Here is a 15,228-nt window from a genome sequence, read left to right on the forward strand (position 1 = left end):
CCACATGATTCGCTTTCAACAAAATAAATGTTCTAGAATACTCACAAGTAACAATATTTTCAAACTTAAAAATTACCAAAATGCATATAAATAGTACACTGGATAAATAGTGGTATATTTACGTAATATAATAGCATAAAACAATGACAATGAAAAATACAGCTACTTGTAAGAATATAGATGAATCTCAAAAACATATCGAGCAAAGAAGAGAGACACAAAAGAACACATACATAATTCCATATATGTAAAACATGTAAAAGAAAAACAAAACAAGACAAAACACTATTCTATGATGTTAGCAAGATAGCGGTAACCCTTGGATGTAGTGACTGGTTTTTCAGTGCTAAAAAATAATGTTCTGTTTTTTTTATCTAAATGCTGGAGGTGTTCGATTTGAAACAATTAATTGAGCTCTACACATATATGTTCAATTTTATGTAAGTATACTTCCTCAAAATGTAAAAATGTCATCCTGTATTTTTTTTCTGAAATTATTTAAAATGTTTGTTGCTTAGGAAAAGGAGTTTGCTTGGTAGTTTTCATAGTCAGGTTGAAGACAATTAATATTAATCAACTGTTTTTGCTTTATTGTTTTCCTCAAAGTGCTACTCTTTCTGTGTGTAGGCATATAAAAATTGGATTTACTCAGAGGAAACCATGAATATTTTATATGACAGGAAAAGGGAGAAAATTATAATTACTTAAAAAAACAAATATATCATTAATGAATGAATCACCAAGAATATACAAATATATTTTATTAGCCAATATTAAGAAAAATGTTATAACTTTATTACACAGCTCTTTTCCAATAAATATACATTTTGATAATAGTAGACAAAAATATTTGAAAATTAAGTATAGTTTAGAAAGTAATTACCATTTTATATATACATATAAATGCACTTTTATATATACATGCATATATATTTCATATAATATCGTATTATTTTTCCAATAATATTTTAATCTGAATGAAATATAAAAGACTTTACATAATGAATATTTTATTTGGTATTTCCATTGACACTGTTGTGAATAATATATATCAATATCTTGATAGTGATTGCACAAAACATCATTTAATTTTGAGAGCTAACGAAAATGTTGAATGAGCCTCCTAAATAGAACAAAAATGTAATATCACATATCAGACATAAAATATAAACACAAATATTTTAAAGAGCATGCTAAAAAATGATAAGAAAGTAAAAGTCACATTGTTTTTAAAAAGATAAAAATATGTGATTTGTACATGCAGTATCATGGTATTCAAAGACAATTTTTATATAACTAAAAATTCTGATTAAAATAGGAATATTCCTATAGCCCTGCCACCCTGAACAAGCCCGATCCCGTCTAATCTCGGAAGCTAAGCAGGATCGGGCCTGGTTATTACTGGAATGGGAGACCACCTAGGAAGACCAGGTGCTGTAGGCTTAAAAAAATAAGAGACTGTAAACTGATAAGGTCCTTGCAATCTGTGAGGTCAACCAAGGGTCGCCTCGCCTAAAAAAAAATTAAAAAATAAAATAAAATAGGAATACTCTATCCAAATAATAAATCTCTTTTTATATTAACTTGTAATTGATTCTGTGCAGATACAGAATCTAAATATTCAGGTTTTATTTTTATATACAAATATTTTGTCAGCTTTTCAATGAGAAGCCACTCCCGTGTTCTGGCTAAGAGATAAGGAGACAGTGAATCCTTCACTGTCCATAATTATGCTTATAGGAACTCCAGGTTAATAATCGCTATAGTTTGGAGTGTAGTGACCAATATGTTATTAAACTATATTCATCAATCCCGGAAGCAAATAATGCGATATTAGAACTGAATGAGACTCTGTCATTTGGTCCAATATTCTTTTACATTTTTTAATTTACATTTTTACATTTTTTAATTAATTTACATAATTTAATTTTGTTATGTATTTTGTTTATATATATCTAAAGTGTGCAACATGATGTTGTCATATATATATATATATATATAATGAAATAATTACTGCAATCAAACTAAATAACATATCTAACTCCTTATATAGATACCTTTTGTGTGTATGTGGTGAGAGTACCTGAAATTCTTTTAGCAAGTTTCTAATATACAATATAGTATTATGAATGACAGCCATCTTGCTGTACATTAGATCTGTAGAAATACTCATCCTACATAAGTGCAACTTTGTACTCTTTGATCAATATTTTCCCATTTCCCTCACCTCCCTGCCCCTAGTAAACACTTTTCTACTATCTGCTTCTATGTATTTTAAACAAATATGAAAATGTATGGCCCAGAGAAATTAATTGACCAGCCCAAATGGAAAATATTCAAATATAAACACTATTAGTTTAATCAATGAGCCTTAGGTTCTTTTCTGGAATGTTTCGATTTATAAATTCAGGATCCTATTGGCAATTTCTTCTGGAGGATCAGTGTGATCCATTTTTACACTTAGTAAAATATTGATTCTAGTAGGAGGAATTTTCTTTCCCCTTACTGCAATATTTCTGTTTAATATACAGTGTGGAAATTATATTTGTTATAAAAAGTGACACTTATAAACGAATCCCATGTGTGAGATTTCCAGATTCTAAACAATAACCAAGAATTTTGTGCGGAACTAGGTCATTAAAAGAAATTCTTTCAAACAAATAAAAAGGGCAATTAACTGGCAGTCAATCGATCGTTCTCATTTGAATGTCATTTTAGCATTGATTTGTTGATTAGCTTCCCAATTCAAATGTTTTTATCAAGCTTTTTTTTTTCATGTTATAACTAGACCGTTTTTCCTGGCAGGTCTTGAATCTTCTGTTTTATTTTTATTACTATCATTCTTCTGTTTTTCCCTTCCAGTATACAAAAGATAATAAAGAAAATTTATCATTAAAATATTCCTGAAAAACTCTGACCAACTTTATTCATAAATATTTCAACCTGAGGAGATTATGAGTACCACCTTTTCCCAGAAATAGAGGGGAAAAGAGAGGAAAGGAGAAAAGTGGTAAATGTTGATTTGCTTATTTCATACTTACATTTATGTAGGAATCAAAGTGAATACCTTAGAAAAAAAATCTATTCGAATGCTCCAGTGAGCTAACAAGACAAAGATGCCAGAGGAAGCAAATTATTTGACAATAGATTGACATTTTTGGTGCTTTAGAGATCAATAAGGAGAGATACTATCCAAATGGTCAATACTGTAAATATAGAAAAATGTTTCCAACCTCATTTGTTGTCAGTAAAATATAATTTCAAACCAAGATGAATTACATCTATACACACACCCACGGCAAATTCAACAATAAAAAAGACTGATAATAACAATGTTGATACAGAGGTGGAGCAATTCAAAGTCTTGTGCATTCCTGCCAAAAAGGTAAATTGGTATAACCACTTTAGAAAACTGCTTGGCAATATTTACTAGAATTGTATATGTGCATACCATTACATCTTCCCGCTCTTAGGAACACTAGACAGCACTTCAGACACTACTGCTAGGAGGCCGTTTTAAACAGCAAAATAACCTACAAAAAGCACAAAATGTGAAAGACGTGGCACTTAATAGAATGCAAAATTTACACTTATAATAGGAATGCTAAAACAAAAAGACAGAATATGACATTGTTGTACCTCAGCTGGGAATATGTATGTTGGGCAATGTAATTTTTGTAGCTTTACACGTGTCCTTGAATGACCGTGAAAGTTCTGCGGGTATTAGTTTTGAGATCACAAATCAATTTTTAGTGAATAGGCCAATTCACTAATACAGAATCCATGAATGGTAAAGACAGATTATGCGTACATGTGTGTACGTATAAATATGTAATGTGTATATATATTTGGACATAGACATTGGTATACTTTTGTGATTGTACATAAACTTTTTTCGCAAGCATGAACATTCCCTAACAAGATTAACAGGTGCTTTCCATTCTGACACAGAGCAGAATCTAGCTATTTTTCATCGATCCCATCTTGGAAAGGAAAGATAAACCTCAGATAGTTCATCTTCTCATTTTCTTAAGACCTAGAGGTAAGAATTTAAAGCAGTTAAACACTCTTAATTAGCAGGATTTACTGTGGTGCTGACTTCTATGCCAATTCTTGGGTCACTTGTTTTTTCTTCCTCATTCTAAAACTGGAAAAAGGAAAATTCTCTCCCCAAAACAATACCCAAGATAATATTACTGTTTCTGAATCCCTTTGTTTATGACTATGATATGACGTAGACTCATGCTTTTTGCACTTGATAATTTTAATTGCACAGAATTCCAGATTTCACCATCAAACCTAATAAATTTTACCTTTTTTTCTGTCCAACATAGAAAGAAAGAAAGAAAGAAAGAAAGAAAGAAAGAAAGAAAGAAAGAAAGAAAGAAAGAAAGAAAGAAAGAAAGAAAGAAAGAGAAAGAAAGAAAGAAAGAAAGGAAACTAAAAGAAAGGCTGTGACATTGAGAGACTTTTCATTTTCTATATAAGCAGAAATACGTTTGTTTTCTGAGCTCATGGCCTTTGATAGATCAAGGAAAAGATGAGTTATTTTTTCAAGAATCGCCTTCCAAGTTTGATAATCAATCATCAGTAATATAATTGGTGGAGTGTTAAGTTCGTGCAGGTAAATCTAAGAAAGTGAGATGTGTGCCATATTTTAGTTACTGATTTTTTAATTATGCTACAAAGTAATTCAATAATTTCGACCCAATTCTTTTATGTTTACTTAACAGACGTTTGTTTTTCTATTCTCTCTAAATTTACATAGAAAAATTCTGCTACAGCTTTTATAAACAATCAATACATTTACTTGATAAAAATTCAGTACTAAGATCAACTCTTTTAGAAACACTTTCTTTCCTCAAGAGCCTTATTAGATTTCTTTTTCTTTTGCTGGGGGAAGGGGGAGTGGAGGGGGGGGAAGGGGTGGCGCACTTCTCAGAGAGAAGAATTTGCCTAAAGTAGAAAACTAATGATTGAAAAGTTTTGACCTAATGACCATGGAATACACAGTAATATTCAATGTATGTTATATTCAGAAGCTTTTAAAAAATATATCAGTTTGCTTTACACTGTAAATTTTAAAATCTCTTTAAGCATATGTTTCTCAAGTATTTATTTGAGTAATGCCTTTTATTTTCATATTCTACACTAAAGATATTCTAAAGCATCTAACTTTTTTTGCATTCTTGTTCTGGGCCACATATTGTCTTTGGTTGTCCTACTCTTAATTCCCTGCCATAAGTCTGTTTTTGCAGGTCTTCAGAGCAATTTATAGCTCAGTGAAGTATAATTGGAGTTTTATGACCATTAATTATTTAAAGAAATCTACCAAGATAGTTGGTGCTTTCCTCATGTCCTTTCAATAAATGCATCCTTGAACCGTATCTTTCATCTCTAGAAGAGAGTTATTCTGGAATGAAAGAGCTGTATCATAAATTGAGTGACCTCTATTCACATCTCATGTCTCAACATACAAAGTAATTTTTCAGAGTGGTCTTATCTGAATTGCAAACTGAACTAGTCTCTTTTAATATTTTCTCTCATATCACTTTACATTTCTTTCAAGCACTTAACACCACTGAAAAAACATGGAGTGAAGTGGTAGGGGGAGAGAGAAAGAGATTTTTCAAATATTGGTTTCCTCTACTTGGCTATAAACTCCATAGGGAAAGGGATTTTATTCACTATTCATCTTAGTCTGTTTATGCTGTAGTAACAGAATACCATAGACTGCATGGATTATAAACAATAGAAATTTATTTCTCGTAATTCTGGAGGCTGGAAAGTTCAAGATCAAGGTGCCGGCAGATTTGGTGTCTGGTTAAGGATGCTTCCTGGTTCTTCGAAAGCTTCTTGTGGTATTTTCATATGGCAGAAAAGGCAATAGAGCTCTCTGGAGTCTATTTTATAAAGGTACTAATTCTATTCACTAGTGTGCAATACTTATGACCTAATTAACTCCCAGGGACTCCACCTACTAATACCATGATAATAGGAATTAGGTTTTAACATATAGATTTTGGGGAGACACAAATATTCAATCCATAGTACTTCGTGTACTGTTTTGTTCATTATGATGTATCCATATGCAACAGAATGCTTGCACAATGTACAGTGTTCAAAGATTATTGTGTAAAGAATTAAAACAACTTTTTTCTCTTTTTGGAATATTTATTTCCCAAACAAGCACATCTGAGCTCTAATATTATTGATTGATAAAGCAATTTTTACCTCTTTCTTACCTTTAAATTCTTCAAAATTGGCAAAGCATTTCAATTATACTCAAACATATCTGAAATTTTAACAACCTAAATGATTTACAAATATTTATAACATAAAGGAATTTAAGTATATTATTCATCTACATGCATGCACTATTTGGGGTTTCATATTTTGTGATATGAAATACTTCCATTGCAGAATGTCCACTTCATCACGACCATGTACATACAGTCCTCTGCCTCTCTTCTAAGACATCAAATTATTTACTAGGACCTCATATATTTACTCTCTTTTGAATTCATTAATATGGACCTCACCACAAAGAAGAATTTTGGCAAAAACTCCAGATGTCCAGATATGCTACTCAGAACACTCTCATCTCTCAGCTGTTCTTACTCACCTGCTCTCTATGCCAGTGAGTTTCCAGTGCAGCACAGGACATACCGCCAGCATCTATAGTTTTATATCCACAGTATTTGGGAAGTGGCAGGGTGGGCACAGCCCCTGCAGAAGAAATAGGTTATGTGCCTAGTGTGTGTGTGTGTGTGTGCGTACATGTGTGTATGATCTGGCTTAGGTGGTGTAGTGAACAAACCAGACAAATTCCATAGTACCCAGACCCTAGTTCCTGACCTGTTGTCAAAAGACACAATTAAACAGGGGTAGAAAGTATATAAGCTAAGATAGATTTTAGCTCTGTCTTTCAGGAAAGGGACATGGAGGCTCCATGGAGGCTTTCAAGGGTGAAATGATGCTCTGTAGCAGGAGCTGACTCACTCTGCCCTGCCAAGGTCAGCTCAGTCTCCCAAGAGAAAGGAATTGTCCTGCATGACCTCTTCAGCTTTACAGGCTGCACTGGGCTTTCATAGTGGGTAAAAGACTGACATATTTTAAGCTGTAGGTCTTGCAGAAGGTTGATCATAGCTCTCGCTAGTTCTAAATTCCCTTTCTACCTACTGGATCTTATCAATTGCGTGGAATGTTAGGACTGAACTCCTATTCCATATTCTTTGTAGTTAGTTCCTAATTTCCACTCATGTCTTTCTGACTCTTATTTCTCTACTTATACTTACCTGACTGTTGGGTTTAAGGAAAAGAAAGGCGTATGCTTGGGCCAGCCCCTTAAGGCCCTCTGTCTTTTAGATCCAGCTGCCTGCATTTAAAGTAGAATATATTAGTTTATCCTTTGTGTCAAGTTTACCATGGCAACTCCGCCCCAGAAAGGCATTGTGCATGGCCAGCTTTGTCAGTGACCCTTTGAAAGAATGTGTCACACTAAGGAAATATGGAGCTAGTTATATACAAAGCTATGTCTTCAATCTGCTTGATCAGCATTAAAGAATAACTTCTCTATCCATTTTTCTGGTTTTCATTGCTTTTCCTCAGGTAGTTGTGAATGACAGAGAGAAATTAAGGGGTGCTATCTGCTGGCCATTCAGAATTGCACTGAGTGATAAGCAGGGAAAATAAAAAAAAATAATACACATGTAAATTCTGCTTGGAATTTAAATCAAACATCAGAAGGATGGTTTCCATTAAGCAGAAGAATAAAACATGAGTAGATTTCATTAGATAAAAAATACTAGAAGCAACAATGAAACTATCTTTCTTGTTCTGAAAACTAAAGTCAATTTGTGGCAGAAATCTGAGTTTCAAGATGATGAGAAAAGGAATGCAGTGGGAGAGGCAGAGGATGCAAGACATGGTATCAGATACCTGAAACATTGATATTATTATATTGCAAACTTTGCATCAAATCATATTATAATGATAGGTTTTGAAAACCTCAGAACCCTCTAGTTGAATGTGGGCTTTGTGGTATTTTTGAATAGAATTTAATTTTTTTTTCTCTCTTTTATTGCAATGTATGGATTTTATTTCACTAAATAAAATTACACATTGTTTATAATTATGAGGGAACATTGGTTCAGAGGGATTGAGATCCACTGATGTAGGAGGTAAAATTATAGTTTTAAAAGAATAGCTGACTTATTTGTAGAAAAGTCTGAGTAAAGCATATACATAAGAAAATTAGTGGTACTAAGCTGCTGAAGAAAGTGTAAATCAGTTGGTGTCTGTTGTTCTGGATGAGTAGATTAAGAAGTTCTGTGAGATGGGTAGCATGATTTTATTTAAACATCTAAAGGTGAAACCAAATCATAAGTCAAAGCCTGTTATTTTTGGCTACTAGGAAACCACTTTTCTTTCAAGAAAATAGCCCAGTGAGGTTTTGCAGAAAGAATCTGTAGGTGATATCTGATCATGACTGGAGAGGAATAGAATCTATAAGCAAGTAAATTTGACAAAATACTTCAAATCCTGATCTGAGTTATGAAACATACTTTATTTTAAAAGTTTCTAGTTAAGAGATAAGAGAAGCTAGAGTAGCTGATCTAAAATGCCTCTTAATAAACATCAATAAAGCAAAATGAACAGGGACAAGGAAACAGCAGCAACAAAATCTCAATTTCAAATTTTAAACACTAAAAAAATCAGAAATTAGATATCTCAGCATGATAAAACATAAGTCCTAAGGGAAAAATATGTTTGTATTGGTAAATATCAATGCTATGCTAATAAGCACTATTTTAACTCACATACTGAATTTATCTTCAAAACAAATCAGAACTAAAATATTCTTCAAAATGAGTATTAAATTAAATATAAATACAGAAATGCATTGCTTTTTCTATTTATATTAAGAATCTATTTTTCTCCAATTTTCTACGTAAGAAAAGAATGTCTCATTCATTTATAAAAACAAAAATATACTCTGTGTACGTAATTTGCTAGAATAATAATGAACCCATTGGGGTCTAGCGTTTCAGTGAAAATTAACGCTAAGGCAGAGACACTTAGGAAAATGTCTCCATCTGTTGAGATTTCACTATGCAAGACATGATATTTAGTACTTGTCTATGTAGTTTATTCAACTAGTCATATATTCTTACACAAAGTTTTGAACATAATATGAAATATTCTTATTTCTTCAGTGTAGCTTACATACTTTTCAATGTGTAACCTTTTTTCTATATTAAAATTGATTATTTATACTTGTCCATTATTTCAACTATGTTGAAAACTATTTTTAGCAGTGTTTTAACACTGAACAAAGGACATGAGACATAGTTGCTAACTGAAGATAATTTTGTTGAATTAAAGATTTGATTAACATTTGACTTTCAATTTCAGATGCTTAAAACATTTACACACAGAGAAGAATTGTTTTTTTGTTTTTTGTTTTTTTTTAACCAAAACACATTTCAAAAAAAGAAATCTCTGGAACTAAATGTCTTCCTTCTTGAATTCTGTCAAACATTTAAGAAAGAAACACCATCATTCTTATACAAAATTTTTCAGGAAATAAAAGAATAACTATTTGACTTTTTTCATTAGTCCACCATAAGCCTAATAACAAAATCACATGAGCATAGAGTAAGAAATACTGAACAGAAATCACTAATGTGCCAGTACATACAAAACTACTCAGGAATTTCACTGTTTACTCCATCATTGTTACGACCACATTATTATTCTATGTGGTAATAACTTGGGAAGTAAAGTAATCCATTACAGAACTAGCATGTAACAGATTTTCTATATTAACGTGTATTTACAAAAATGTAGTTTACTTATTAAAGTTCAGCTTTCTATTCTTATGCAAGGAAAAAAACAACCTTTTTGCTACACGTGCAATAATTGGTGTACTATATTGTAGATAAGCTCATATCGAATTCCTAATGACCACTGTTCTTCTTTGGCTTTATTTAAACAGTATTATTTTAACTTTTGTGGTATCATCAAGGTTAAGTTCTTTGCTTATATATCTTGACCACTACTATGAACTTGCTAATACTTCAATATTGCACAAATTATGAATGAGCTAATTAAGGTTGAAATTCTTTTAGGTATTCAGAATAAAATGTATTGATTGACATTTGACCTGTACCACAGAAAATGGTGGAGAATTTAATAATTAGTATGCAGGAGTTACTCCTCCCATCTGTTATAGAGTTTCCTCAAAAGAAAAAAGAAATAATACTGACAGAACTGAGGCAACTTGTTCTGTTATAATATGTGTGTGTTTGTATAAATAATTCAGACATTCAGCCATTACATTGTAGATATTCATGAAAATAATCTGCTCATGCAGGAAGTGAACAAACCACAGAAAGCAGCCTGTTATGATTTTGATGATTACTTTTATATTACTAAATGCCAAAACACTAAGATTTCATACATATAGCTTTTAAGCTTTTACTGCCTAAACTTTTCATACTAAATTTTGCAAATATTTTACCCTTGTTACCTGTATTTTTAACAGGATTTTAATAGGCTGGAATAGAATCTTGAGTTAAAAAAGATTAAAATTACAATTAAAATCCTTTATTTAAACATGCTGAAAAGGAGTAGAGAAGGGGATGTAATCAAAAGAAATATTAGAAGAAGGCAGAAATACAATTATTTAAATAAGCTTAATATAATTTATTTCTAAAGCAACCTGCCTGTTGCATTTTCATACATATATGCAAAATCTTTATGAATCCGCTATAATAATATGTGAGTGTATACATGGGAAGATTTTAATGGTTAACTGAATTGGATATTTCTCACACCTATTCAGTAATATATATTTTTGTCTTTAATTTGCATATAAATTATATAGAATAAGAATTAAGCTTTCAATAATGAAGACCCTTCCATTTGCATTTATTCCTTTAAAGATTCGATTTAATTTTTGTTCAAAATTAAGAGTATTCTTATATTGTGTAGAATTTATACTTTTCTAATAACTACATATACTGGGTATAGTAATAGCAGAATTTAAGTGAGAGACTCTCAAGTCATACTTCTTGGGTTTCAATTCTTTCATTGGCATTTATTGGCTCTGTGACCTTGGGCAATCAATATAACATCTCTTTGGCTGCCATCATATGAGATAATCAAAAATGTGTGATAGCTGTATGTTTGCTACCTTGTAAATAGGTATCACTAACCCAACTTCACAGAGGAGCAAGAGGAAATTTATAATATGTCTAACTAAAGTCATGAAGCATACAAGTGCTTGAGCTAGTATTTTTAAAGAATATCCTCTAATTCCATATACTCTTTTAATCATGTTGTATGGTCTCATATCTTAGTATATAATCTCCAGGCCAAAATGCAGAATTCATATCCACTTGACAATGTCATTGGCTTCAGCACATATAAAGAAATGCCTCTTTAAAAAAAAATCCACTTCAAAACATTAGATTTCTTTTTCTCACATTTTTATTTCAATAACATCAGGTACCATTCAGTACTGAACTCAGGTTATTTGCCATGTACTTAAAAGAATTATTACTTCTGTTCTAGGGACTACACCACCTGTATACAGGACCAGCTAGATAATTTGCAGGTTCTGGTGCAAAAGGAAAGCATGGGACTTCTTGTACACATACAGAGTGTCTATGACAGGCTCATAGAATGAGATGCTCTCTCCTAATAAGCAAGTACCCATGCTAATCACATAGGGTTCTGGGATCAATAAGCTTTGATTAATTTTATTTTTTATAATTTTTGGATGATGCTGTAATTTTTCCAATTTTATTGAGATATAACTGACACATGATATTGTGTAAGTTTAAGGTCTACAATGTGATGATTTGATATATGTACATATTGCAAAATGATTACCACAATAAGTTTAGTTAACATCCATCACCTCATATACTTACTAATATTTTTGTAGTGAGAATTTTTAAGATCTACTCTCTCAGCAACTTTTAAGTATACAATTCAGTATTATTGGCTATAGTCATGAGGCGGTACATTTGATTTCCCAGAATTATTTATCTTATAGCTAGATGTTTGTAACCTTTGACTATTTTCACCCATTTTCTCCATCTCCTTCCACACCTACCTCCCTTAAATTTTGTGCCAAGGAAAATGCCTTAGTGGCTTCATCTTATCCCTGCTCCTTTTTACTATGATTCTAGTTTAAATATAGTTTACTAAAGAATTTAAGCATGAGATACATGGGGTAACAAATTACAATCATATGAACACAGATCTCTCAGTAGCCATGACTAACGAGAGAACTTAACCAGTGTTATCTACTGTTTTTGTTATTTCAAACATCTTAAATAATAACATACATAATGATTAGTTATGAGATTTATAAGATGGATTCAACATGCAGAACCGATGTATAGAAATGTGTATATAATTAAATAAAGGTATATCAGCATCCATGAATTATTTAAAATCTTTGGACTTGATAGATTAACTTATATAATGATAAAAACTAGTATTATTAAATTAAACACATTGAATTTATTGAATATCATGAGTTTTACTATGAATAAGAAAATATCACCCTCCAAAAAGTCACCAGAATTTATTTGTATATTTCAGTAGTTAAATAATGTTTAAAAAATCACTATCCTTTTCTACTATGATGAATTTCAGACATAATGTTTTTAAATTACCTTGGCATATGTAAAATATACTATTGTTGACTACCAAAGGAGAAAATTGTATACTTCAGACAAATTTCAAACTCTACATCCACCTATTAGGTTTTTAACAAATGTAACAAATCAATACAAGAGAGAGGACAAATAATGTAAATGATTAATCAGGAGATAATGATAAATATTTTGGAATGTCTCTATAACTGAACATTACACATTTTTATGAATGTTTAACTCTATTATTTCTTTCTTATATGTTATTTGGCATTATTCTGTAGTGTTTTCCCTTTTGCCTCATTTATTTCTTAAAACATGATGAATTTCTGGCCTTTCACTATTAATTGATGATAATTTACCAATGTCTTTATATTGAGGCTCAAAGTGTCCCCAAGTTGATCAGTAGGAACCCCCTCTGTAATCCCTGTGTTTATATGCCACCATCATTCTTTGATAATGCCCATACTCTGTGAAACACAAATGTATTTTCTACCCAATGCCAAAATATAATTTCTCTCCAATAGAGATGACGAATAAACGGAATATGCATAGCTTCATCAATATATTATTAGAACTACAACTTCTAACATGTGAATATTTGTTTCTTTTAAAAACATGTATGAAGAGCTCCACTGTATACATCCTCGAGTTTAATTATTATATTAACATTTATTGTCATTAAAAAATTTTGCGACATGTCTATGGCCATGCTACCCTGAACAAGCCCAATCCCGTCTGATCTTTGAAACTAAGCAGGGTTGGGCCTGGTTAGTACTTGGATGGGAGACCACCTAGGAAGCCCAGGTGCTGTAGACGTAAAAACTAAAACTAAATAAATAAATAATAAGGGATTGTAAGCTGACAAGGTCCTTGCAATCTGTGAGGTCAACCAAAGGTTGTCTCGCCGCACCCCCCCCAAAAAAATTCTGAGACAAGTACAAATATCACTAACATCTTGATGTTCAAAAAGAGGCACTTCGTCAGTTGGAAAAGGAGTGATGAAATGCAGACATAAAACAAAAATCTCTGTCATTTTAAGGACTAATGCCTATTATACATTACATCCTACCAGATTGGAGTTGCAGCATTAAATAGTCTCAGTTTATAAAAGTTAATTTTACTGAGAAATTTTAAATAGTTTTGTTAAATATTATAATATTGTCCATGCATATTTAGGAAACATCATATTAATTGAATCATCTATTATTGAAATTTAAACAAGCAGAAAATGATTCTTTTATGGATTTGCTGACGTCTAGCCTTTTCCTCATTACTTTATTTCTTTGCTTGCCCCATTTTGGTGACTATTTTTGCCGCTTTTAAATGGCATTTATTTCTAAGATGCCATGGTTACAACAAGCATTTTGAAAATCTTTATATGATTAGGCAAGTTTATCATAAATTTTATATAAAGCAAACTAAACAAAATTAAAAGTAACCAAGGTAATAACAGATGTGTAAATATGAATCTGAACATAAATAAAAAGTATACAAATCAACAAGAAGTACCAATTACACCACACAAAACCAGTGAAAAGCAGTAAAAGCAGAAAATAGAGAACGCTAAAAACTTGAAATCTTATAAGCAGAAAAAAGTAGTAATCATTTTCCACCACCCATATTTTGTGACTCTTTTCTCAAATTTTATGTAGAGAAACTTAGGTTGTAAAAAAAAATCACAGAAGAGGAAATGAAGCAGCAGAGTGCCTACTATTGAGGTAAAATCACCCCAAAAAGAAAAAGGCCACTCTGCATATAAAAATATTGAAAACAAAATAGTTCTTGAAAAACAAAACACTAACTTTACAGAAAAGAATTAAAAGAGCAAACAGGACTCAAATAGCTGTCTTGCTAAGGCAATATTTTGGGGGAGAAGAAGGTTAGTAGGAAAAGAAAGAAACTATTTGGAAAGTGAACACTAAAGGGAAACTGAGGGAAGAGGAAAGAACTTACTGTTCTGCAAGAAAAGAAAAAAAAAATCAAATGACACACACCGTCTTATTACTCTTCAAAAAACCAACCATTAAAAATATCAAACTTCAGAACACTAAGAAAAGAGAATATCTTTGATATAAGAATCTTGAAAATTATTCCAAACTGCCAAAATCCTTCATAACATCTTATATCTATAAACTCTCATACAAAAAATATAAAACATTAAAATGAAAACACTTCAGCTGATTATAAAGACCCCAAAAGCATATACACATAAACTATAAACTATAAAACACTAAGATAAATTAAACATGCACAAACAAGTACTTAGTTATGTGGAAAAAAAGCAGCACAGATCAGAAATTCAAAAATAAATAAAAGAAATAGACAAAAGGAAGAATAATAAATAAAATTAAAAAATAAAATTTAAAAAGGAAAATCATCAACAATGCACAAGAGTTCCTTTTTCTCCACATCCTCTCCAGTAAAAGACAACTACAAATATATACAGCTATCCCACCTTTTTACCCCTGATCCATGTGTACAGACTGAAACCAGCTAAGAGCTGAGTTATAAAGAACGATGTTGTAACATGAACCAGTGTCTACCTTAGGTG

General features: G+C 31.4%; 1 long non-coding RNA gene and 2 pseudogenes across 1 annotated transcript in view; all 3 read left to right on the forward strand.

Annotated features, from left to right (window-relative positions):
- Positions 1-15,228, forward strand: part of LOC111736645 — a 611,781-nt gene that overhangs the window by 540,300 nt on the left and 56,253 nt on the right. The gene's annotated exons all lie outside the window — the stretch shown is intronic.
- Positions 1,325-1,443, forward strand: LOC111736712 (annotated as a pseudogene).
- On the forward strand, positions 13,375-13,493 carry LOC111736734 (annotated as a pseudogene).

This window comes from Pteropus vampyrus, unplaced genomic scaffold (assembly GCF_000151845.1).
Source record: "Pteropus vampyrus isolate Shadow unplaced genomic scaffold, Pvam_2.0 Scaffold21, whole genome shotgun sequence".
NCBI classification, from domain to species: Eukaryota; Metazoa; Chordata; class Mammalia; order Chiroptera; family Pteropodidae; genus Pteropus; species Pteropus vampyrus.